Source organism: Lathamus discolor, chromosome 4 (assembly GCF_037157495.1).
Source record: "Lathamus discolor isolate bLatDis1 chromosome 4, bLatDis1.hap1, whole genome shotgun sequence".
Lineage (NCBI taxonomy): Eukaryota > Metazoa > Chordata > Aves > Psittaciformes > Psittacidae > Lathamus > Lathamus discolor.
The window spans coordinates 33,362,172-33,387,553 of NC_088887.1; the positions used below are offsets into that span (position 1 = coordinate 33,362,172).

The 25,382-nt window shown below is 42.7% G+C and overlaps 1 protein-coding gene across 4 annotated transcripts in view; it reads right to left on the bottom strand.

Moving 5' to 3' along the window:
- Window positions 1-25,382, bottom strand: part of ERG (ETS transcription factor ERG) — a 146,287-nt gene that overhangs the window by 72,611 nt on the left and 48,294 nt on the right. The window contains exons 1-3 of one of the 4 annotated variants that reach the window (XM_065676963.1): window positions 19,427-19,612; window positions 18,714-18,843; window positions 18,084-18,190 (exon numbers count right to left, since the gene is read on the bottom strand). The exons of the other annotated variants lie outside the window; for them this stretch is intronic. The gene's annotated coding sequence lies outside the window, so the exon portion shown is untranslated. Of the gene's footprint in view, window positions 1-18,083; window positions 18,191-18,713; window positions 18,844-19,426; window positions 19,613-25,382 lie in introns of those variants that run through there. 4 annotated transcript variants of the gene reach the window in all.

Sequence of the window (25,382 nt, forward strand, 5' to 3'; positions counted from 1 at the left end):
CCTGTAGGCCCCCTTCAGATACTGGAAGGCTGCTATGAGGTCTCCAAGCAGCCTTCTCTTCTCCAGGCTGAACAGCCCCAACTTCCTCAGCCTGTCTTCATACGGGAGGTGCTCCAGTTCCCTGATCATCCTCGTGGCCCTCCTCTGGACTTGTTCCAAGAGTTCCATGTCCTTTTGATGTTGAGGACACCAGAACTGCACACAATGCTCCAAGTGAGATCTCATGAGAGCAGAGCAGAGGGGCAGGATCACCTCCTTCGACCTGCTGGTCACGCTCCTTTTGATGCAGCCCAGGATACGGTTGGCTTTCTGGGCTGCGAGCGCACACTGAGGCCGGCTCATGTTTTCTCATCAACCAACACCCCCAAATCCTTCTCCACAGGGCTGCTCTGAATCTCTTTTCTGCCCAAACTGTAGCTGTGCTTGAGAATGCTCTGACCAAGGTATAGGAGCTTGCACTTGGCTTGGTTGAACTTCATGAGGTTGGCATCAGCCCACCTCACAAGCATGTCAAGGTCCCTCTGGATGGCATTCCTTCCCTCCAGCATGTCAACCGAACCACACAGCTTGGTGTCATCAGCAAACTTGCTGAGGGTGCACTCAATCCCACTGTCCATGTTGCTGACAAAGATGTTGAACAAGATCAGTCCCAACTCTGATCCCCAAGAGACACCACTCATTATTGGTCTCCAGCTGGACATTGAGCCATTGACCACAACACTTTGCATGCAGCCATCCAGCCAGTTCTTTATCCACCGAGTAGTCCACCTATCAAATTGATGTCTCTCCAATTTAGAGAGAAGGATGTTGTGTGGGACAGTGTCGAATGCTTTGCACAAGTCCAGGTAGATGACACCAACTGCTCTACCCCTGTCCATCAGTTCTGTAGCCCCATCATAGAAGGCCACCAAATTGGTCAGGCAGGATTTCCCCTTAGTGAAGCCATGCTGGCTGTCACCAAACACCTTGTTGTTTTTCATGTGCCTTAGCATGCCTTCCAGGAGAATGTGTTCCAAGATTTTGCCAGGCACAGAGGTGAGACTGACTGGTCTGTAATTCCCTGGGTCATCCGTTTTCTACTTCTTGAAAATAGGGGTTATATTTCCCTTTTTCCAGTTGGGAAATTCACCTGACTGTCATGATTTTTCATGTATGTGACAGTGGCTTAGCAACTTCATTTGCCAGCTCCTTCAGGACTCATGGATGGATTTCATCAGGTCCCACAGACTTGTACACACGCTGGTTCTTAAGATGATCTCGAACCAGATCCTCTCTTACAGCAGGCCTAAGGTCTTCATTCTCACACTCCCTGTATCTGCCTTCCAAGACTTGGGCGGTGTGGTCAGAGCCTTTGTGAGTGAAGACATAGGCTAAGAAGTCATTGAGAGCCTCAGCCTTTCCCAAATCCAGGGTTGTTGTCACTTAGCATCTAGAGCTGTTGAATTTCTTTAAATGATCTCATTTTGGGTTTAAACCATAGATGTGAACTTCAGTCCTGCAAAGACTTATATATATATGAGCTGATCTTTACACAGTTGAACCCTGCATTCTCACTGACTTCAACGAAGACTACATAAAATATAAGAAACAAATTTATGAATGGTGGTTTTGCAGGCTTGAGACTTCATTTTTTTCATTTTTACTTTTTCTGAGAAGTTTAATTCTATCTGTAACTATGCCTTTATTCATGCCTTCACATACTGTAGGTACAGAATCACAGAATCACAGAATCCCAAGGGTTGGAAGGGACCTCAAAAGATCATCTAGTCCAACCCCCCCACAAGAGCAGGGTAACCTACAGTACATCACACAGGAACTTGTCCAGGCGGGCCTTGAATATCTCCAGTGTAGGAGACTCCACAACCCCCCTGGGCAACCTGTTCCAGTGCTCTGTCACTCTTACAGTAAAGAAGTTCTTCCTGATGTTAACGTGGAACTTCCTATGCTCCAGTTTACACCCATTGCCCCTTGTCCTATCACTGGATATCACTGAAAAAAGCCTAGCTCCATCATCCTGACACCTACCCTTTACATATTTGTAAACATTGATGAGGTCACCCCTCAGTCTCCTCTTCTCCAAGCTAAAGAGACCCAGCTCCCTCAGCCTCTCCTCATAAGGGAGATGTTCCACTCCCTTAATCATCTTTGTGGCTCTGCGCTGGACTCCTTCAAGCAATTCCCTGTCCTTCTTGAACAGAGGGGCCCAGAACTGGACGCAATATTCCAGATGCGGCCTCACCAAGGCTGAGTAGAGGGGGAGGAGAACCTCTCTTGACCTACTAACCACTCCCTTTCTAATGCACCCTAAGATGCCATTTGCCTTCTTGGCCGCAAGAGCACATTGCTGGCTCATGGTCATCCTCCTATCCACCAGGACCCCCAGGTCCCTTTCCCCTTCGCTACTTTCCAGCAGGTCACCCCCCAACCTGTACTGGTACATGGGGTTGTTCTTCCCCAGATGCAAGACTCTACACTTGCCCTTGTTAAATTTCATCAAGTTTCTCCCCGCCCAACTCTCCAGCCTGTCCAGGTCTCGCTGAATGGCAGCACAGTCCTCTGGTGTGTCAGCCACTCCTCCCAGTTTTGTGTCATCAGCAAACTTGCTGAGGGTGCACTCAGTTCCCTCATCCAGGTCATTGATGAAAATATTAAACAGCACCGGTCCCAGCACCGACCCCTGAGGAACTCCACTAGTCACAGACCTCCAGCTAGATTCTGCGCCATTGACCACAACTCTCTGCCTTCTTCCTTTCAACCAGTTCTCGATCCACCTCACTACTTGATCGTCAAGCCCACACTTCTTTAGCTTATCTATGAGGATGCTGTGGGAGACAGTATCAAATGCCTTACTGAAATCGAGAAAAACAAATGCTTGAAGCCACTGGTGTGTATGTACAATGTAGGTCAGTCAACTGCAAGACTTACCAGTGTAGTCAAATATCCAGCGTTTTAGGAGACCTAAGCAGCAGGTGAAAAAAATGCAGGCAATTTTCAGAAAACCTGGACTTTCTTGTCTGATGTGGAAAATAGTTTTCAACAGATTACTTATAGACACGATGTTGATAATGGTCTTACCAAGAATACAGAAAAATGTTACTTGAAGAACAATCCTGTATAGATGGATTGACCTTCCCACTGAGAGTGGGAGCAGCTGACACTCCTATTGGTGCCAGTACCCCATAAGGAGTTACTTAGCATATCAACCTACTTCACCACCTAACCAGCGGTACCTAAGACAGCCAAGTGGTTTAATACCCTAGCACTCAAGCACAGGGCTTGTTCCCCTGCAAGGCGAAGCTGCAGTTCCAGTCTTGGAAAGATCTCTTACCATATGCTTAATTTCTATCACAGTTTGGTGAAACTGTAGTTATTTATGGGCAATGCAGCTTTTTGCCAAAGAATGTGGTTGGGGGACAGCTGAAGCCATTTGCTACTTCAGGACAAACTTGCTGAGTAGTTTTGGCCTGAACAAAAAAAAGTAGCAGGCTTTGAAAACATTGGACATTCCCTTGAACAGGTATTTCAAGTAGTTTCAATGTTTTGCTTCCAGGGCACTTCCATGTCATGAAAGCAAAGGAAGGAAAAAGCACAGTTCTTGATATTTTCGAGGGAAAGCCCTCCCTCTTTTCTCCACGGGAGCCCAGCACGTGCCCAGACACAGAACTCAGATCACCTCCATCCCTCACCAGTGGGATTTGCTATTTGCCAAGGCAGCCACTTCATCATTCAGTCACTCATTCCCCAGCTCAGCCCCTTGCCTGCTCTTTAATTGTCCTGTGTAAAGTGGGACAGAAGTAATTACAAGCAACTGAACTGCGATATAGCACTTGGTCAGATGCTTTCTTGGACCAGGACCTTCAATCATAAACCCCTCCCAGGTCCTGCACAATAGCAGTCCCATATCTGTGGGTTGGGGAAGCTTTGTTTGCTATTGGAGTACAACTAACACATAAGAATAATGTTAGAAAAGAATGCATTTCTCTCAAAGTTATGTTTGTGTAGGCTTTGTTCAAGCCAAGCATATGCAGAATGAAAGCTGTGTATCTGCCAATATCACAAGTATGATCCAAGCAAGTCCATCAAGATACTGCCAGCCACGCAGCTCCCTCCATGAGGAAAGAATTTGGAATGTATTATTTAACACAGGACCATATAATCGCAGTATCAAAAATTATAGTAAATGGTTCTAATCAACTGCCAAGAAGTGGGATATTTTTCTGGCTTGAGCTTCTAATAGAAATGCAAATGTTACAGCAAGTCTTATGTTACGAAGATGTCATTCTAGAAATAGTCCTTTGAAACAAAATTAATAACAAATAAAATGATACGTTAGTTGAAGTAAGATTGGAAAACAAGCAGATTGCTTTTGCAAGCTTCCTATACCAAACAAAGGAACTTTGTGCAGCATGGATAGCCAGGCTCATACATGGTAAATTATGTTATTAATTTTAAAGACTGTACAACAGAAGTCAAAACAGTTGACTTTTCAATTACAATGGCAATTTTTGTGTGTTCAGCTCTAATAAAATATTTTTAGTTCATTCAGCTCTGAACAAAATACTCAGCTGCTATGGCTGAGGTTTCATTCAAGGGGTTTTATTTTAATTGTGGTTTTGTTGTTTTTCTGGGTTTTTTACAGTTATTTTTTTGTTTGTGGGGTGTTTGGTTTGGTTTTTTATTTTTTTTTTTATATTTTAAGCTATGCTGCCATTTTCAAGCTGGAACACCTAGAGGTTAAAATAAATCTCATGCATTAAAGTATACTATTTTGGGCTTCAATCTCATTCATTGCATGGTGATTCACTGGGCAAGACATGGAAACAACCCTCTTCTCCAAATATTTAGATGTACTAAGGAAATGCAAAGGATACAGTAGGATGATAACCATGCTTGTGAACTAGATAAAAAGCGAAGTAAAGCAGATAGCTAGGGAGTAGGACTTTACTGTGTTAATATTGTTTGAGGAGAACTGAAAACATCTCATAATGGGAATATTGTTCCCACATTTTGGGGAGAAGTGAACAATATATCCTTTATAAAATACAATTCTGAGCCATCTGGAATATTTGCACATTTGCATTTAATTCCATTAATTGCTTTGGATTATTAATTACAAAAGGGGGAAAATTAGGAAAAGTCAAAATATTGCACATTTCTAAACCAGAATGATTTTATATGGTCAGAAAGCTGCATCCCATTTACAATAATGTGCCACAAGCAAAAATAACAGCGCATATCTCCCATATTACATTTATATGGTGCTGTGCTGTGTACTGACACTGTATTTCTTCTCTTTTTGAAGTTTGCAGTGTGTTGCTTGCCCAAGGAAGAAGAGTCATGGGAATGTATGTGTCCCTTGCCCTTCTTGTCCTCTTTCTCTTTTACAGTATTTGTGGTTTACTGTCTTGTGCCTATTTCTTGAGTCTTGGGGTTTTGGGCTTCAGCTGACAACTTCCACTTTCAAAAAGCTAGCACACAAGCCCAGCCTGTATTCACAAAGGGGGTTATCTGCATGGAGTCGCACCAGCTTCTTATGTGTGAGCAATTGGGTAGATCTCTTACCTATACAACCAAAAGACTATGAAAAAAAGACGCAAATGCTCTTGCAGCACAAGCAGCTGACCAACAATATCAAAGCAGCAGACTGAAAGTGAAGGAAACTTGTGGTTTCTTTATGACTCTGAGATGAATTCTTTCATCAGATTAACCACTTCTGAAAACATCCGGCATGTCTAACATACTCGAGGGGCAGCCAGGATCTATTCTAAGGCAATGTATGCAGGGTCTGACTCAGGGGAACATCCTTCTTCAGGAAGGACGTTCAATTTTAGGTTTCACTTTAAGCACATGCTTAAATCCCATTAAAATCAGAAAAAATTAAATTTATCCTCAAAGTTAAGCATGCACTTAGGCAATTTCCTGAATCCAAGGTCAGTAGGCAAATACAGGTAGAAATACAGGTTGCTACTGGTAAATGAAGAAACTAGTGGAAGAAAAAAAACAACAGCTCAGATGGGGAACTAATAAAATGTCAGTTATTAATAAGAAAGCTTCTAAAAAACAAGAAAGAAAACCCAAGTAAGCAGGACTGAAAGGAAAGTGGTCTCCTACTCAAAGTCACAGATATCATGTGATATTCACATGCCATTAAAAGAACAGCAGAACAGAGATGTACTGTGCTGCCACAAGCTGATTTGTAGGAGATATCTGATCACACCCATCAATCAGCTGGTGCTTATTGCCTCTTTCACCTTCGAGCAGAGATAAAAGTGCTGTCATGGTGCAGGCTTAGTTCCAAGCTGTGCTGAGAATGCAGTCTCTGAAATTGGGGTGTATCCTGAGGCCTCAGCACCTCTCTAGGTCTGACCATGAGAGAGTTATAGCTGGAGGCCTTGACAAATGAAAAGTACATTTCTTCTTTATAAAAGTTAGGCTTATATATATGAACATTTTGCTGGAAAATGCTCAGATCTGAGACAGGCTTGGACATTCTCCAGTGCTTACAGAACAACAAATCAGGTATCAAATGCATGTAAGTCAGGAGAAAAACAGCTTTGCCAAACTCTGACCATACCAGATTTGGTGACCAACATTAAAGTTATAAACTCAGAGAAGCATTCAGGTAAGTAGACAAATTCACCAAAAAATGTCTGGGTATGAAAAGAGTCAAATTATTTTGGTATCATTAAAAAATTAATTATTTTGGGAAACTGTTGTTTATCTGGTTGTGCTAAAGAAGCAATGCTGATCATGCTAAAGTATAGCACTATGTCTTGAGAAGAAAGGTTCCCATTTGAAACATTCTTAGCTAAGCACGACCTCATGTAACTGATCAGGGCCCTGTGCTGCCTATGTGTGAGAGCAGCTGAAAGAACCAGTCCTGAGCATTGCTGTCAAGTTCTAGATTCAGGCTGTCCAGCCTTCTAAGATGGAGGGGGCTTTTATGTTCTTCTGGAGACCAACTATAACTCTATTTTCAATCCCACGGGTTGAAAAACCTGGTTTAATTGCAGATCTTGAATGTTTTTCTGGGCAATAGACAAGCAAATACAGCCAGTAACTTGCCAACAAGGAAGCATCTCATAGGCAAATTAAGTAACTGAAAACAAAATAACACAGTGTGAATGTGCACTGTTATTAAACAGTGTGAAACTATACACTTGAGGCAGCAGCATGCGGTCAGCCCAGCAGCGCTACGCATATGCTCCCTGCATGTCTTGGGGTCGCATGTGGCTCTCGGGAGTGCTGCTCCACAAGCAAGATTTCCACCCAGACCTTCCTAAGCCGACAACTGATGCAACCTGGAAACCAAGACAGAGCCATTAAACTCTCTGGCTAAAATTATTTCCCTGCAGTACACTGAAGGAGGGTGCTGCCCCTTGGGTCTGCCCTAGTGGTGCACTCCTATTAGCTGCAGATGTTTGCACGGGGATTTCAGAAAAGGTACCACAGGCTAAAGGTGGAAGAAGGGACTACTTCATGTTTCAGGGCAGCAGAGCTATTATAATGGAAATAATATAAGCTAATATTTCCATTAGCAATTTTCATACCCTCTGTGGATAGAGGAGGAGATATTGTCTTGTAAGAGAAAGCGAGTTGCTGTCACCTTACACCCTAAAGAATTTTATTGTCTCCTGTGAGGAGCACAGGATTGCTCACCAGCATTTTAGAATTGCAGCACAATCTAACATGTGATGCAAAAGGGATGGGAGAAATGTTATCAGAACATTGTCTTCTTAACTGATTTATATCAGAATTGCTTTAATTCTTATGGCTCCAATATTGTGGAAAGTATGCTGGGAAAAACAGTAGACTGTTTCCTAAAGTATATGGCAAAAACTTGTTTTCTGTTCTAAAATAATCTTTGCATTATAAGTATATTGACAAACTGTCAGACCCTAGTCAGGTCATTCATAATGTATCAGATAGGCACAGTCCAAAAAAACCCCAACCTTACAGGGTTCACTAAAGATTTCTTTTGCTGTAGAAGACAACTTGGATTGCTGAGAATCAGCGTCCACCCCAGACAGAATGAGAAGAAATTCTGAGAACACTTCAAGCTATGCCAGGGCTGTCTGTAGGTTGTCCCACACCCAAGTGAAAATGAGGACACTCAGGTGAGCAGGAAAGCAATCTTATTCCTCCATCAGCTCTGCACAGTAGCTGTTACTGTCTGTGCCTTTTGGTGAAATTTATGATGGCTTTGTAGGAAGCCTAATCTAATAACAGGCTATCACACAAGTTGCTGGTCTCTTTGTGGGACTCAGTTTTCATTAACATCAACTGGTGGAGAGGATGTTACATGCTGTTCTCAGCTTCAGTGGGTTCCCAGAGCTGTGCTTCACGGAATAATAAGGTGCAAAGGTATTTTCCAGGATAAGATGATACCACTTTTTTATCAAGTGAAATCAACACAGAATATTTTTTTAAGTGATCACACTCATTCTTCTCCACTTCAGAGGGAAAATATCACCAGTCTGCCAAGTGGGAAGAGATGCAATTAGCTGAGGGAAAAAGATTTTGATGAAGCACACCACAGTATGACCACAATAACGACCAAGTTTGCAAGAGTAAACAGCAGCCAGTAGTCTTATCTGGCAAGGAATGGAAATTGGTGGTTAGCGAGCCATTTGGGGAATTAATTGTGGAAATGACTAAAATTTATTAAAAGGATTTAGTAATGGAAAATATATTACTGTTCTGCCACAAGGATAAGAATATTTGTGAAAAAGTTAGGGTAAAGTTAACGGAGGAGAGCTTAGAGTAAATATTTTGAAGAAAACCCTGTTTGGAGGAGGCAGCTTTTTGTATTACAATCTTCATTTCATTCAACCTCCAGGAAAGGTCATTGATTTAATCAAAAGCTTTTTTCCTTTGGTTAGACCCCTAAATGTACATACCATCAAGATCTGGTGCACAGAAATAATTTGAAGCAAATCTTCTAAAAAAGGTTTTGAAGATGCTTGCCAGTAGAACATTGTGCCTCACAGCTATAATATCAGAAAAAGCCATTCAATTTAAATTAATATATTTGGCCAGACAGCTATATTAAAATTCTTGTTGTTTTTTCTGTTATAATGGTAGCCTGTGGTATGACTAGCCCTCTTCAAAAATCTGTATAGTTATTGCCTTTCTTTTGCCTAGGGTGCATCATATGTTTTTGATTTTGATGAGCTGCATTGCACTACCTCATTAAAACAAACACTTATGCAAAACAAAAGGCTGTGTATCGCAGCACAGGGCATGTAAGCCAGCTTTGAAGGCTGCAGTGTTTCAAAAGCATGTTTCAAAGGAGAACTTCCGTCGACCCAGCTACACTTGTGTTTAACATTTGTGGATGATGTCAGACACATTCAGTACTTTCTTAGCCCCTGCAAACAAGGAGGCTTCAAAAGCAATGTTGGCTGCAGCTGTAAAGCACGCAAGTGCAGTGCTCACTTGCTGGTGGAAAGGAAAGGTAGGACTTTCTCCCCATGTGTCTGTCTTCTCCAAAGCTCAGTGTGCAGTGCTGGCATTGCTGGACAGCTCCACATCTCTGGGGACATGGGCCAGAGGACAACCCTTCCCTCCTCCCAAAAGCCTCCACCTTTTGCAGATGTCTCCTCTTTCAGTAAGACAATATTCTAGAGCATCTTGTGGGAATCAGGAGGAGTGTAATCCATATGAATATTTTTCTGTTTAATTTTCAGCAACTGCTTTCAGCTGAGATTATTTTTGCCTGTAAAAATGGCTGGTTCCCTCCCACTGAAGAGTAAAGGGAGCTTAAATGCAGACATACAAATGGCTGAGGTTAGGTGAGATGAAGCACATCAAAAAAGCTGAAATACTTAATTTTGCTGTGTATACTTTTTTTGGTGGCTTTTTCGAAATACTCAAGTGCCAACATTGATGCTTTTCATCCAAACCTCTTAATCTGTTTACAAGGCAAATTACATCAGCGCTACTACTAGCTTAAAGTTTACATCAGTTAGATTTTGAAAGGTCATCAAGATGTCATAGAACCTCAGTGATTATTGTGGTTTTGTATAATGTGTTCCTCATGCTAATGCTTTCTTCATTACGTGTCAAAATACTTAGATTAATGCAAGCATTGATGCAAATATTTGCATACTTCTGAAAATGTTCACTGTTTGGCATTTCTGACACACCACAACCTCATTTGTAATCACTTCTCTTTGAGATTCAGTAACAACTGCTAGTATAATTCAACAGGATTTTCTATTAACTCCCTTAAAATGTAGCACCATTAGTTATTGTAGCTGTAACTCAACACAGTAAAGGAATTACCCAGCTGTGTGCTACATCAGCCTTCCAAAATACCTATTGCTAATCCATATATTCTACAGTTGTGAAGTTGTAAAGTTACTGACATGAAATTATGACAAGACTGTGGTGCTTTGTAAGCTAAGGATACAAGTGTCTTTCCAATGTGCATTCCTGAAGGTTCTGTACTGAAGGATGGGTGCAGTGAAAGACAACTGAGCATTGCCAGATTTGTTCCTGGCCCTGCAGCTGAGACAGTTTTGATTATCCATTCAGAAAATGTACTACAGGAAATGCATGGAGCAGACTGGTCATACAGTTCCAGTATAGGTTTTTAAATCAACATAGTAAATTCGGAGCTTGTGAGCAAGCCACAGTCCGAGTGCATTAATACAATGTGTGAATTGCTTCAAAGGGCATGCAAATGCATGGAAAACAATTCTATGCTCATGGACAGCTATCAAAGAGAAAAAAAAAAAACACACAAAAAGTACCCCACACCAAAACCCAAGCCCCAAATAGTATTTTGAATTTGAATAGTTTGTTAAAAAACTCGAAAGCTTTGCCTTATGGAAAACTCTACTTAATGGTGCCATTTCCCTCTGGATGGCTCTACTGTCCCCCGTTTCTAATACCTCAATACAGCAATTTTTTAAAACAGACTAATTTTCTATAAAAGTCAGTATTCAATTTCATTTTACAAAGCTAGCAACTTCAAAAAATACATACTATCATTAAGCATTAGAATCCGGCAAAATAAAATAGCAAAAAATCATACATTTCATAACCAATACAAGTATATACAAGTATATACATATAGCTTAAAAAATGGGGGGGGGGGGGGGGGGAAAGGTGAGGGTTAAATCTTGTCTCCATTGAAGCCAGGGGAGTTTTGTCACTGTCTTCCTTAGAGCCTGCACTTCGTCCTAGCTACTCATAACACTTTTCATATTTGATAGGGAACAATTTAAAGTGATAAATTGCAGCCAAAATGCGTGTGTGTGTGAGAGGGGAGAGATTTAAAAAAGCCTCAGTGCTGAAAGTAAACTTCTGGCAGTCTTGAGATTTTTTTGGCCTACCAGGCTAAATCTACATTTAAGTAGGGGATACATTTCTGCTTATGCTAGCTATCCGAAAGCTCTAGGCTAGTCAGACTGGCTCCCTCTGAAGACAGTGAAGTCCCTCTGGAATAATCTTCTAAGATGTTAAGTTCAGGCTGCCCAGATGTAAAAAAAAATGACAAGTGCCACCAAGCCACATAAGAGACCTTCACTGAGAAAATGATTTCTATTTCTGTGCATATATACTGTTAAAGATCTAGTTTCACATGATTCTGAAAAAACTTGACACCACAAACCAGAAACTTTTTCCTCATTTCCTATTGGTAGAAACTTTACTGGGATGTCCTGAACCTGTAGCCACATCCACAATGACTGTATCTCTGTGAGATCTGGCTGCAAAACTTTATCTTTGAGACCTAGTACCCACTGATGTTGATCATTGCCACAACATGCAGTGAGAATGGTTAAATCATAGAATCATAGAATAGTTAGGGTTGGAAAGGACCTTACGATCATCTAGTTCCAACCCCCTGCTATGGGCAGGGACACCTCACACTAGACTATGTCACCCAAGGCTCTGTCCAACCTGGCCCTGAACATTGCCAGGGATAAACCCTGCATGAGAGGGGGGGCTCAACCTCACTGGGAAGGAAAGCATTTCTCCTGCTACCCTGCCTTCCTCTCCACCACATCCTAAGCTTTCCTGTGACGCTGTGGTTTGAACAATATTCTGGGGAGGGTAACAGACATCATTTAAATGCCCTCATGTTAAAGAAGGACAAGCAATCCAGGCCTGCTGGGAGAATACTTTTCCCACCCTGAAATAGTATGAGAGAGCAGGACCTGTTTAAGGTTAGGCAACTTCTCCCAGAAGAAACATTTCTGCTTTAGACTAACCTGGGTGCAGAGTCCTCTGCTCTGGAATGGGGCAGCACTCCTATCTCCTTCCCCCCAGTGCCACTGCTTCCCTGCTCTTCTGCAACGGGACTGTTGCATGCCCAGCTCCACTTTTGCATGTTAGATCTTTGCACCCAAGAGGGCGGCCTTTGGAGTTAAAAGTCTTTGGTCAGAGGCAATCTTGGGATGGCTTCTCTGTGCTGTGGCCACACAATATGCTCCGAGACATATTAGCGCTGAGCTCCCCTGTGGGTGCATGGAGGTGATGCTTATGTGGATTGCACCTCATCAGCAACCCTGCTCATTACCTAGGGCAGGTGCAGGCTTGGCAGCCTCTCCAGGGTTCCTCTGTTCTGGTTTTTGCCATTTTGTGGTTGCATCTCGGAAGTATAAAGCCAGTGTGTAAGAAAGACAGAAGACTGCGTGTATTACAGTAGACTGCATGTGACTGTGTTTTCTTGTGAAATGTCTTAAATTAAGAACTGTGAAGTTATTTTGCATCTTTTTTTATTTTCTTGATAGGCTTCCAAGGTATTTCTTCTACATTACTGCAGTTTTATTCTGTTCAGACAGCAGAACTCCCCAAAGCAAGGAAGTATAACATTTTGTATTGCTCTCCTGTGTTCAATGTGTTCAGTGATATATAGCTTAAAATGGCAATATTCATATACTCCGTTTCTTCCAAATTATATGCAATTTTTTTCTTAAAAAAAACACCAAACCCCATCAAAAGCCCCAAACCACAAAACCCCAACCCTAATGTAAAGATATTTCTTACAGGGTTTTGTTTCCAAATGTAAATACAAATGGACACAGAAACATTTTAATGCTTCAGAGTAATGCAGGCAACAGACTAGTTGAAAATGGATTGTTGATTTGCTACCTGAATATGAAAATCATTAAAAATGGATGTAAGCAAAAAATTACATAATGAAAGTTATGTAATTACAGATTCCTTCCTCTCTTCTAAGCAGCAATCCTTACAAAATAAAAGTTTCTCATGCTCCTGTCAGTGAAATATTTCAGGAAACTCCCTCACAACTTTTCTCTGGAAGAGGGAGGAATGTGATGTGCAGTAAGTTATGCCTACATGTGCGAAGCTGATCTTTGTCTCCCCCATCCAAGTCAATTTTAAACCCAAATTGTTTGCCTGTCACAGAGGAAATAATGGTTTCAAGTTATAGCCACATGCAGAGCAAGACAGATAGAAGAGATGCTACCCCCTCTCAAGCCTGTCAGATGTCTGGCTCTAGAAACACTTTTCCTGTGTCGGCCATGCCAAAACCAGTAATATTAACAGTGCTGCTATTACAGCCAGCACTTCCAAAACTGCCTTCTCATTAAAGTCTATCTCATTCAAAACAATAAAAATGTTCTTTATCTAAACCACATGAGAGTATGTAACAGTGGGGGTAGGCGTTATCTGAACCTCACCAGCAGAAAGGCAGCCTGGTTTGCTCATCAAGATCACCAGCCATACCTAGTAACGTGTCTGAAATCACAAGCCCACTGCCCAGTTCCCTGGAAAAAACACTGTCAGACACATGTTTTCTCCCACACAACTCCACCCATAACGTCATGGCCCCCCATTTTTATTGTATTTTTCAGAAAAGACCAGCTGATGCCATGGGAAGTCCTGCACTACCAGATCCCAGGGTTCACATTAAACCTGTCTTGGAGAGCATCTAGTTAAGGCATCTACTCTTAAGATCACAAGAATCTGCCCATCTTAAAGCCAAAACCCGCTATTTCAGAGCTACTCTTTCATTTCTTCAGTGTGAGATTTCCCTTTGACAAAGCCTGTTGCACTTGCAAGGGCCATGCATGCTAGGACAGATCCTATGGCTCTGACTGAAGCAAGCACGCCACAGATTTTAAGAGGAGCTTTTGACTGCATGAGAAGATAGTTTCCTTTCAAAACCTCTTATAGAGGAAATCTCTAATTTTATTTGTCTGAAGTGATGGCAGAAAGCTACCATATCTAGCTTTAGGCATCTGAGATGGACTTGTATTGTTTACCTCAGGAATTTTACCTGGTGTTTGCTTGGTTTTAACTTACGTATTCACCTTGCGGCTCTTTGCCTGTGTTATTTCATTAATTTACCCTCATTACGGATGAGTGAAGTGGGAAAATACTGCTGCCTCCTTTGTTGCTAGTGCGATGCTATCTTCTCACTGCAGAGCAGGAGACTGAAGCAGAGGGAGACTTCATGCTACCCTTAGGATTGAGCAAGCAACTGGCAGAACTGCTGCAGCTATCAGAAGACCAACAAACACAGGCCAGTTAGGTGGTTACCTCCTCCTGGTGCTGGCTATAAGGATAAACCAAGGATAAGGCTGTTTTTACTTGCCACCACCCTGAAGTGAGAAGGGTGCAGGGCACCTAATCCCTTCGCTCTGCAAAAGGGATTAGGGAGGTCAGCGAGCAGCAGGAGCATGGAAGGGCAGTGCTGGTGTGCCCTCTGGATGATGCTGGACACTTCCTCTGACAGCTGCTGCTTCAAGATTTAGAAAGTGGGAAATCACACAAAAGTGGCTTTTGTATAATCAGGGCTTCAGAGAGTGAAAAGTGCACAGACAGGGCCAGGTTTGCCATGGGTAGAAATCGTGGCAACTCCGCAAACACCAGCAAAGCCAAAACATTAATTTTTGTACTGAGGACCTGGTCTCCCATGACCAACGTCATAAAAAATACTGACATTTTGCAAAACGGTCCCCAGTTTTTCACAGGCACTGCGGTGGTAACTCCGGTTACCACTGAATGGTTGCTGTGTTTTACCCCAGCAGTGGCTCCACCTCACTGATGAGTGAAGTGACTCCTACAAAAATCGTTTGAAAAGCGCACAGGACTCCTTCATGCTAGAAGCTGCAGGTTGGATTAGATGACCTCCTGTGGTCCCTTCCAGCCTCAAAGCATTCTGTGGTTCTCAAGCATTTTGTGATTTACCATATGGTGCAGATAGCCAGGAATGCTGTGCTTCCTTGTCAGTGAAAGCGAAAATCTGCCAGAGGCACAGGGGTCCTAGCTAGGAATGATAGCATCAACTAGGGTAATAGGGTCGTGTCATGGCTTAAGCCCAGTCGGCAACTCAGCCATGCAGTCACTCACTCACTCCCCCCTCCTTCCTCCCCCCGGCTCCCAGAGGGATGGGGAGGAGAATGGAAAGAATGTAACTCCCACGGGTAGAGATAAGAACAGTCCAGTAACTAAGGTATAACACAAACCACTGCTGCTACCGCCAATGATAATAATGATAAGGGAAATAACAAGGGAAGAGAATACAACCGTTCATCACCTGCCAACCAATACCCAGCCTGACCTGAGCAGTGATCTAGCCCTTCCGGGTAACTGCCCCCAGTTTATACAGTGGGCATGACGTGCTGTGGTATGGAATACCCCTTTGGTTAGTTTGGGTCAGGTGTCCTGTCTCTGCTTCCTCCCAGCTTCCCCTCCTCCCTGGCAGAGCACGAGGCTCACAAAGTCCTTGGTCAGAGTAAACATTACTGGGCAACAACTAAAAACATCGGTGTTATCAGCGTTGTTCCCAGGCTGAAAGTCAAAAACACAGCACTGCAGCAGCTACTAAGAAGGAGAAAAATGACTGCTACTGCTGAACCCAGGACATGTAGTCAGTCTAAACCTGTTTTAAAAGAACCTCTTACTGAGGCAGGGAAAAATAAAGATTAGCATGTGTTTAAGTTTTAGGCAAAGCCAAGCAGACACAAAGCAATCAGGCAAAATATTTCACCATACTCCTAAAGAGATAGGATTAAATATACTTTTTTAAATTACATGCAATCCTGTGAAACAAAATCTAACATACAAAAATGAATTATGAAACTTCCAAAAAGTCACAATCTTACAAGGCCATGAACAGCTTTTGCCCTCCCACCCCCAAAAAACCCATAAAAAAATCTAAATTGCTAATCCCTGTACCTCTGATGCCTTTAACTGGGTACTAGAACTACCCACGATAGCAGTTTGAAACATATTTGGTAGAACTTTTTTTCATCTGATCCATTATTATAAAGTCGGTGCATGATTTTTATTTTAAGTTTGAGGAGACTTTTCAAGCCTGTGAATGCACCATTTCACTGCAGAATCAAAAAGCAGTGATGTATGCAAATCCTTTAGCAAGATTACTTTACACTACCTACCCAAAAGTTTGACATCTAGACTAAATATTTGCCAAGGCTCCTTTGAAATCTGTTTTAAAATGGGATGAAATATCCTTAGGATATGCCTCTATTTTCATTAGCTCTGAAGAAAGGTTTAGCTTTCAGACAAGTAAAGTTAGGTGAGATGAATTTTGACCCTAGTGACATAAAGTAATGAAGACATGGTATGTACATCAGAGGAGGATTTCATAGACTATACATACAGGACATCAGGAAGATAGAAATAATGGAAGATGGTAAGGCAGAAACACTTCCTGCAGAATGCATTGTACTGGGCAAACAGTGCCAGCCACACCAGCTGCCTGATCTAAGGCAACTCGAAGAGCACCGGGATCTCACTGACATAAGCGAGAACTGGACTTGGCATGCTTTGCACAAACTGATACTAATGGAAACTCTGAAAGAGGTATGTGGCGACTGCTTTATGTAGTTTGCCAAGTCAAGATATGTCTGGGAGCATGGGAGAGCTAAGGAAACTGTAAATAGAAACTGGGTCATCCACATTTCCATCTTAAACCCAGCTCAGCTCAGCAACAACCAGAAGTCGTCACTACCAGACAGGTGGTTATTTAGTGGTGGTTTTAATCCAGGTCCCAAAAAATAAGACATTGGCCACACCTTAGGTTACACCCATGCATGGCTATTAACCTTGGCAGTCTCCTCTGGAAAGCAGAAGGCTTCCTGAAGGACAGAGACCAAATTATTCTCTCATTTTGCAAGTGACTATTTGATGCCATGTTTGAAGGGCATGATGGGGAGGATGCTCACCCAGCTTCCTCCTGCTCTGTACTGTTCTCCTGGGCAAAAGAGGCCACGAGCCATCGGGACCCACAGTCCCTTTACAGTGCCTAATCCTCACACAAATGCAGACATGGTGCCTAAGTAGAAACTTCACAGGATAATGCAACATCTTTAAGGGGCCACAGACAACCTTGAGACTCACTAAAAGCATTTTCCCGAGGACATCACTCAACAATATCGCTAGGGGCCTCAGAACAAGTGGGATTTCCTTGGCCAGGGAAGACTTAATAGAGTGGGTTTCTAGTATGTCACTGAGCACCAACTCTTCTGTATTTCTTTTTCATATTCCATTTCTCTATTCCTGAAATCACTGAATTTCTCTCATTTCTTTTAATGGCAGTTGAAAAATTAACATTTTATTCTTCAAGAGACAGTAAATATAAGCCAGCTACAAATGCTTTATACAGGTATCGTAAAAAAATTACAGATACCAAATTCTCTACCAAACCCAACAGCAGCAGCACTAAGGACGATTCTGTGGAGAAGCAGTACCAGGACACATGTTAATCCTGTATCAACCCCAGCCACCATGCTCAGTCACAAGAGCAGAGGCCCATCATAGCAGCATCAACAGCTGATTATGGTATTAATTACTGTCATTGGCATTTGTCAGCCACTGCACCACATGGATTACTTGTTAGTCCAGACGGAATACAAATGTACCAGAGCTCAGGACCTTCTGCAGAATCACTTTAAGAAAGTTATCAAAGAGTAACAGTTGTCATAGGATGCAGGTTCATATTTCAGCATAAATTAGAAACTGATAAGCAAAGAGTAGGAGGCCAGTTTTCAGCATGGAAGAGGATTAATGCAGTGTGTCTCAAAAGTGGTAATCAGTATATTTAATCACAGTGCTAGTCAATGGCATATGTTTTTTCCTACCTACGTTACTTTTTCATACGCATTTTCATATTGATTTGTCATAGCACAGTATTTTCCACTTGGCTTGGTGAAACATTCCATATTTCCTTAGGCTTGTCTTGAATAACCTAAAAAACACACGAACATAAATATCATCTCTAATCTGATTGAGGCCTCACTTCCTGTTTACCAGCTCATTACTAAATGTATTAAACAATGCCAGATTTAGGGTGCGTTTTGAGACAGACACCCTGCTGCTGATCTGGGGTGTCAGGTTGAAAACTGAATATTTACTATTATTTTCTTACTTCCTCTTTCCTATCCATTTTTAATGGGTGACTGAACGTCACTTCTTCCCTTTTTTAATTAACCCATTCTTCCAAATCTGCTTTTTTTTGCGCATTCTAAAAATTATGGTACAATGGCGACTTCTAATTTTCCTTTAGAAAATACATCCCACTTCATCTCTTTCATATCACTGATGTAGGAGGTGTATTTGTAACTTTGCCATTGTTTGTTATTGCAACTAGGTAGGTGTTGCTTTTGCCCCGCAGTAAAGCTTGGAGGTGCTTCCCAGCACTGCTCTCATGTTTGTTTTCAAAAGTACAAAAGCTGTCACTCCTAAGTTCCCTGCTTCCCCTGAGTTCCTACTTTTCTCTTGTGAGCAGCTCAGGCACATCATTCTTCAGGCCCTTCACAATTTCTGGATTAATACCATCAGGTCTGGGTAACTTGTTGCTATTTAATTTATCAGTTTGTTCCAGCACCTTGTCTGTTGATCCTGGAATAGAAGCAAAATGCTTTAAGGGCTCCTCTAGAGCAGATATCTAAAGCACACATCCCTTAAAAAAGCATCACTGCAGCAGCCAGAATTACAGATTACATCCTGGTTCATGGACACAAGCCACACCAGACCAAATGGAGAATTCAAATAACCTGGTCTTTATGCTGCTGAGCATATGGTACCACAGCAAACCTCTTTATAATTAGCACAATCTAAAAGAGAATATCCCCCCACCACCAACACTTTATCAAACCTCTTTATAATTAGCACAATCTAAAAGAGAATATCCTCCCACCACCAACACTTTATTCAGCTAAGGTGGCTGCTGGTATGCTCCCAGCTGTGTGTGTGAGCTCTGTCTGTGTGCACACATAGAATCATAGAATAGTTAGGGTTGGAAAGGACCTTAAGATCATCTAGTTCCAACCCCCCTGCCATGGGCAGGGACACCTCACACTAAACCATCCCACACAAGGCTTCATCCAACCTGGCCTTGCAGACGAACCTGACCCACAATGCAGATGAACACTTGGTGACATCATTACTGTCACTGTGTATAATCCCAAAAGTGCCTACCTACCTCAGGTAACACACACATTAATTCAACCACAGTGGAACGCAGACCAGCTAGCTATGAATGCCACTTCCTTGCCCGAAAACCACTCCAGTGAGAGCAAACTGAGCCACCAGCCATGCTTGGGCACCTCTCTGTTTACACGAAGAGCTGCCTGGAGACAGATGAACCCAGGGGAGCTGACCTGCTGGCAGCCCCGTCGCCCTTTTCCCCCCACCCGAGTGTTATTAGGGCTGCAATGGGTTCCATGTGTGAATGCTGGCCGGCCCACATGTGCACGCGCTTCCTGCGCTCCCAGCCCTGCCGGGGCTGGGGTTTAAAATGACAGCATTATATTTATATATCTGCCGCCAGAGGCCCGCAGCGGCTGGGCTAATTCTGGACACCTGCAAGGTCCATGAAGCGGGTGGCCTCCTGACACCAGGGCAAGCAGCAGCTCCAGGGACGAAAAGTGTCGGGAGGAGGGAAGAGCAGCGCCAGCCCCAGGACCCAAGTGCTTTGGAGCACACCCTGATGTTTTCCAAGACCAGACCCAAACCTCATTAAATCTGGAGTCTGAGTTAGCCATGGCTGCATGAACAGGTCCTCTCTCCTGCTGCGGGGGGCTGCGGGTCACCCCAGCGCAAGGCAGAGCCCAGGCACACAACCTGGTGTTAGTGACCAGGCTGTACAAAAGCTCTGGGCTTTGGCTCCCTTCCACCTTGAGCACATTAAACCAACCACAGCCAAACAAAGGTTGGGGGAGGATCAAATCTGTGCTGAGCAAACAAACAAAAATGCTTTCTCCAAAGCCCGCCTCATAGATTTAATATGACTGGTTTTTGAAGGCTATATGTCACTTTTGTTTGGCATTAATATAAATCAAATAATCCCTTGATCCCAGTAAGGCACTGAGGAGACGCAGTCAAACCTCCAAAAGGGATGTGCTCCTTAACTTGGAAAGTTGGCAGATGATTTAATTTTGTTAGCAAATTTGACAGTGCCATAGGAATTTTCCAAAATCAAAGAGCCCTTTCATAGGCTTCTCTACCCAGTACTCAATCCAGTGTCTAAGAATAACATTCAGCCCTCATTAATTAATGATATCAGTCCGAATAATGTCAGATTGCCTCAGAGACCTTGCTGGGATGGATGAATCACACCCTGCCGTCTCCAAGGCTCTCACTCTGACAAACTGCAGTGTGCAATGACAGGCTGCTTAGCCTGGAAAACTCTCACCCACGGAGCCCCAGCAGCTCTCAACCCACCCTGTCTGAGGCAAGCGCCCAATGTCAGGGCAGACTGTGAGGTTAATGGGTGTCTGAGATAACACTCGGCTCCTCAAGGACCTACAGGGCAGGGGCTGGAAGCCATGGGCCCCTTCTTCCCCTGTCCCAGGGCAAGAGGGGTTGCTGAATGCAGAGTGTGACTGCCAAGCAGGGTGAGCTAGCAAGCTGGCAGCATCGCAACAGTGTGCCTCTGCTGTGGGCAGCACCACAGCTGGCCCATCCTTGCCTGGCTTGGTTATCTCTGCTGGGCACTCAGAGCTACACCCTGCCTCTATCAGGAAGGAAAATATTATTTCTTTTCACCCTGGTAAAGTGGTGCTGCACCTCCCCATGCACTTTGTGTGACAGATGCAAGAATGAACTGCAGAAGTCCGCTAACTTTTGAGATTCACAGCAGAGTCAAGATACTATCCAATGGTGAAATGCCACAAAGAAATCTACATCTGTGAGTCTGGCTTTTACCAAAACTACAAACTGAGATTTCTCACAAGACCTACTCAGCTGATACTACTCCAACATGGGAAAAGACACACCAGCTGTCTCCATAAATTTACTATTTCACTGAACCTATAATTATGTATGAAAACATTCAGACTGCTTCCAAAGTGCACTGTACTAATATTGATACAAAATTGCCTTGTTTCTAACATAATCACAAATCCACGCTTCAAGTTTTCACATATCCACATTCTGCTTTCTGTGACAGCTGAAAAAAGTGACTCGTTATCAGTCATGAATATGAGGTTTAGTAACATTTGCATATCACCATCTTTTTATGTAAATGTTGCACTCCTGAGGCTTCATGAAACATTTCCAAGGAAGAACAACAACCGCATTGTTTAAAACATTCAAATAAATGTTTGTTCACAGATGCTCTGCCTTTCCCCTTGTGAGGACCATGGCTGGTCAGGCATGTACATTGCCTTCTATCACTGCACCCCAGTCTCTCATCGGACACCCTGATCCTGCCATGTATAGGCAAGATCAGCACAGGGCTGAGCCGAGCCCAACGTAAACACGAGCTCAGCAGAAACACACATGTGGCGCTCATTGTGGGATCCCGGTCACAGAGGCAAAGTGTCAGAAAGACAAAGCTGGGACTTGTCTTTTTGTGCAGTGTTTGTTTATATGCTGCACACGTTATGCCCAGTAACATGAAGCCATCAGTTTCAAGTTACAAATATACCATAAATGCCATAAGTAATTTATTTTTCTGCTGTGCCTAGGAAAGTAAATTTGGGATTTTTAAAAATTCTTATTTGATGCTGATGTATTCTGATTGCCACTGCAAATATATATGCTTTCATTATGCACAAGCACAATTCTGATGTGATTTCTAAAGATCTCTCGGGGTTTGATGCGAAAGAGTGATGCCTTCAGAAAGTCCCCACTGGACTTCCGGAACCCCTCCACAAACAATTTTCAGCTCAGTAGGACTGGTTTAAGAACAATTTTAATGTGCTATTTAAGGCATCTTGGTTCTAAAAGCAGTTGACAAGTTTTGCACACGTATGCTTGTGTGTGGAAGAGGCGCTGCCAAAGAAGCCTGTAAAAAGCATTACATCTAGAGCTTGTTATTTTACTAAAGCATTCTGAAAAATTACACTAGTGATTGCATTTGAAAAAATCTGGTAACGTTAATTTCACCACTGAAATATGATTTCTTTTAAAAGCCTTCTCCTTCATGGTCCCTGCCATAGGATCAACCCCAACATCTGGATAACAGAATCCAGGCTGACAGACTAATGCACATGTGGAGGAGTGTGTCTGCTACTTTGCTGCTTCTCAGGACAGACACATTGTCTCCCTCTCCTTCTGTCTGTCCCCTCCTTTTCTTTTCCTTTCTTATTTCTTTTTTTTTCTTCCTTTAATAAGACTGCACATGTCTTCCAGCTCTCTGCTGAGAATGTGACTAGTATGCGAAATTGCCTTGCACCAACACAGAACGTCTGGCTTAGGTGATACCAAGTGGTTACTGCCCTGGCTTCGAATGCTTGCTAGGTTATTAACCAGTACATCTGGCTCTCTCCCTAGGAGGGTGAGTTCTGCAGTGCCCCAGGAATTTCTTTCATACACCACTTTTATTAGCTTTTCAAAAGAATACAGATTACCACTGGAAAGGCCATTTGCAAGCATATCGGTCCCCAACCTGTTTACCATGCTTAAAAAGCAACAATAACCAAAACCCATTATTTGATATTCAGAATTAAGCTCTCCTCATTTTAGCACAGTCCTATTGTTCTTGTATTTGAAAGGTCTGCTTTACTGCAAAAAAGGTGGCTGGTGATTTGTTATCAAATTAAAAAAAAAGAAAAGTTTCAGAAAGGCAAAAAAAAAAAAAAAATAGTTTAGAAATAAAGCTCCCAAACCATTAATTGCTAATTCTGCTCATCCTGCAGACTTCAGTCCATCAGCACAGGGAGGGGAGAGAAAAGTTTTTCAGGCTTAACCAAAAGAAAGAAGCGCATGTGTAGCTCCAGAGAGCAAATTTATCTCCTTTGCCCACACATGGAAGTTACACAGGACGTGAAGTTTGAATGCAAGAATTGTATTACTATAATTTCCCATCTGGACATCCCTATTTCAGTAATGTCAGAGTGGCCTTTTCTGGTTTTGTTTATGTCACTTCCAAAGCAGTTTAAGAGAAATGGGAAAACTGCTTTTGGTTTCTTACCGAAAAAAGATCCAAGCGGAGGAGTTCCAGAGGTAGCTCTCCAGGGCTTTCCTTCTACCTGCCTAGCAAAGTTCAACACTCCAGGCCAAAGCTCTCCTGAAGCAAACCTGGCAAAAAGCTGCCTGCCCACCTCGCTACCTGCCTACCTACTGACCCACCTGGAACTCTACCTTCCCAGGAGGAGCCTTCCTCTTACAGCATCACCTGCAACTGCTGAGAACACTTCAAATGCAGATAATATTCTCCATGCAGAGCTAAGCAAGAACAGAAAAAACACACAGTTTGCTAGACTTGCTAATCAATCTCTTTTGAAGCTGTGTGAGGCCAGATTTTCAGAAGCTGTCAGCATGCCCCGGCTTCCATTGTTCTAAGTGGGAGTTGTTTGGCACTCACAACTTTTGAAGGGCCGATATTTCATGTAGGTGTCTAAGTGGGAGCTCTTCACTAACCTTTTGCAATTGCTTTTGGCTAGACTGATCATCCAGAAATATCACACTGCAAAAAGCAATGCAAGCACTCACAGAAAGCGTATTTTAAAACTATGTATAAATAACCCATACTCCTCCAGCCAGGAAAAAAAAACAGCATTCTGTGATTTCCCCAAACAAGGGAGACAGCCAAGCAAAAAGTTCACAAACTTCAGTAAGTTCATACAATGAAAACAAAACCAACACAAAAGTTCCTAATTATGTAAATGAAAACAGTGAATGTTTTCAAGAATGTCACACTTTTACTTGGAGACTTCTGCCAAGCAGAACAAGAGTTTAAGTCGGTCAGATAAAATCCTGATTCCTTTAGTTCAATATCAAAATAAATATCAAAACAAAAGGGGTGTCTAGTCAAACCTCTAAGCCATACATCCATACACAATAATATCAAATAAATTACAGCCAACAGAACATAAAGATCTTCTCACCTCCTCAGGACTGAATCTTCTGAAAAGCCCACCTTGGCAGCATTAGACTTGGCATTATTCAGTCAGCTCCAGTCTTAAAAATAACCACGAGTCATTTGGTCCACTAAAGATCATGGAAATCCTTACAGGGGTTTTTGTTGTAGTTGCCTATAAACTGCATTGTCTCCTTAAGGCTTCCTGGCCTGCAAACAGAGGCACTAGCACAGAGATTCAACTGAGATTGTTTTCCCCCTCTTCTGCTGCTTTTATTTAACAAAAAAAAAAAAAAAAAAAAAAAAAAAAAAGAGAGAGAGAACTGGTAGAAGTTCCTTACAGGAGTTGGAAGAGGACATCTGCAGGCAATTTAACATGAGGGCTTGTTTCTGTGTCAGCTGGCAACCCCTGGATAACTCTGTCATGTAACTTATATGCTAAAACATGATGTAGGACAACCAGTGAGATTGGGTAAATATGGCAGCACATCAGTTTTATTTGATTAAGATTTACACTTTTTCAAAGGGATCAGCCCTGCCCTAAACTATGGAAACAAATACAGCCCCGCCATCGAGAGAATGTCCCACCCTGCCCCAGCAGCACTGAGCTTCCTCAAACCCACCTTCTGCTGCAGTCCAGGACAGTCTCTCCCTTCCTTCCCATGCAATTTGAAGAGCAACAGAAAACAGGGCTTTTTTAGATGATGACAGGAATCTCTCCATTCCTTCACAGTGGCCCTCTCTTGATTCAATAAGGACCCAGCTTACCCTCCTTTTCAGGCAACAGCAGCAGAACGTGGAAGGGCTCATGCAAGCATGAGGCCGAGCCTGCAATCTGTGCCTCAGTTCACTGCTTCCTGTGGACTCTGAAAGGCTGTTCAGGAACATGGACTGGTATCTAAAGGGAGCTCTGGAGATAACCCAGCTCAGAAACTTTCCCTGCTCCATGTGTTTAACTTCCTCTCAATTAGAAGAATCTGGTCAAGTGAGGAATGCTCATCCATTCTGGTTCCACTTCTGTTCTTGCATGAGATCTTACGTGATTTGACATTTATAGCTACGCATTTGAACTGAGGCACTGATTAGATTCAATTGTTACAATTACCTTTCTCCCCCTTCCTTTTTCTGTGCA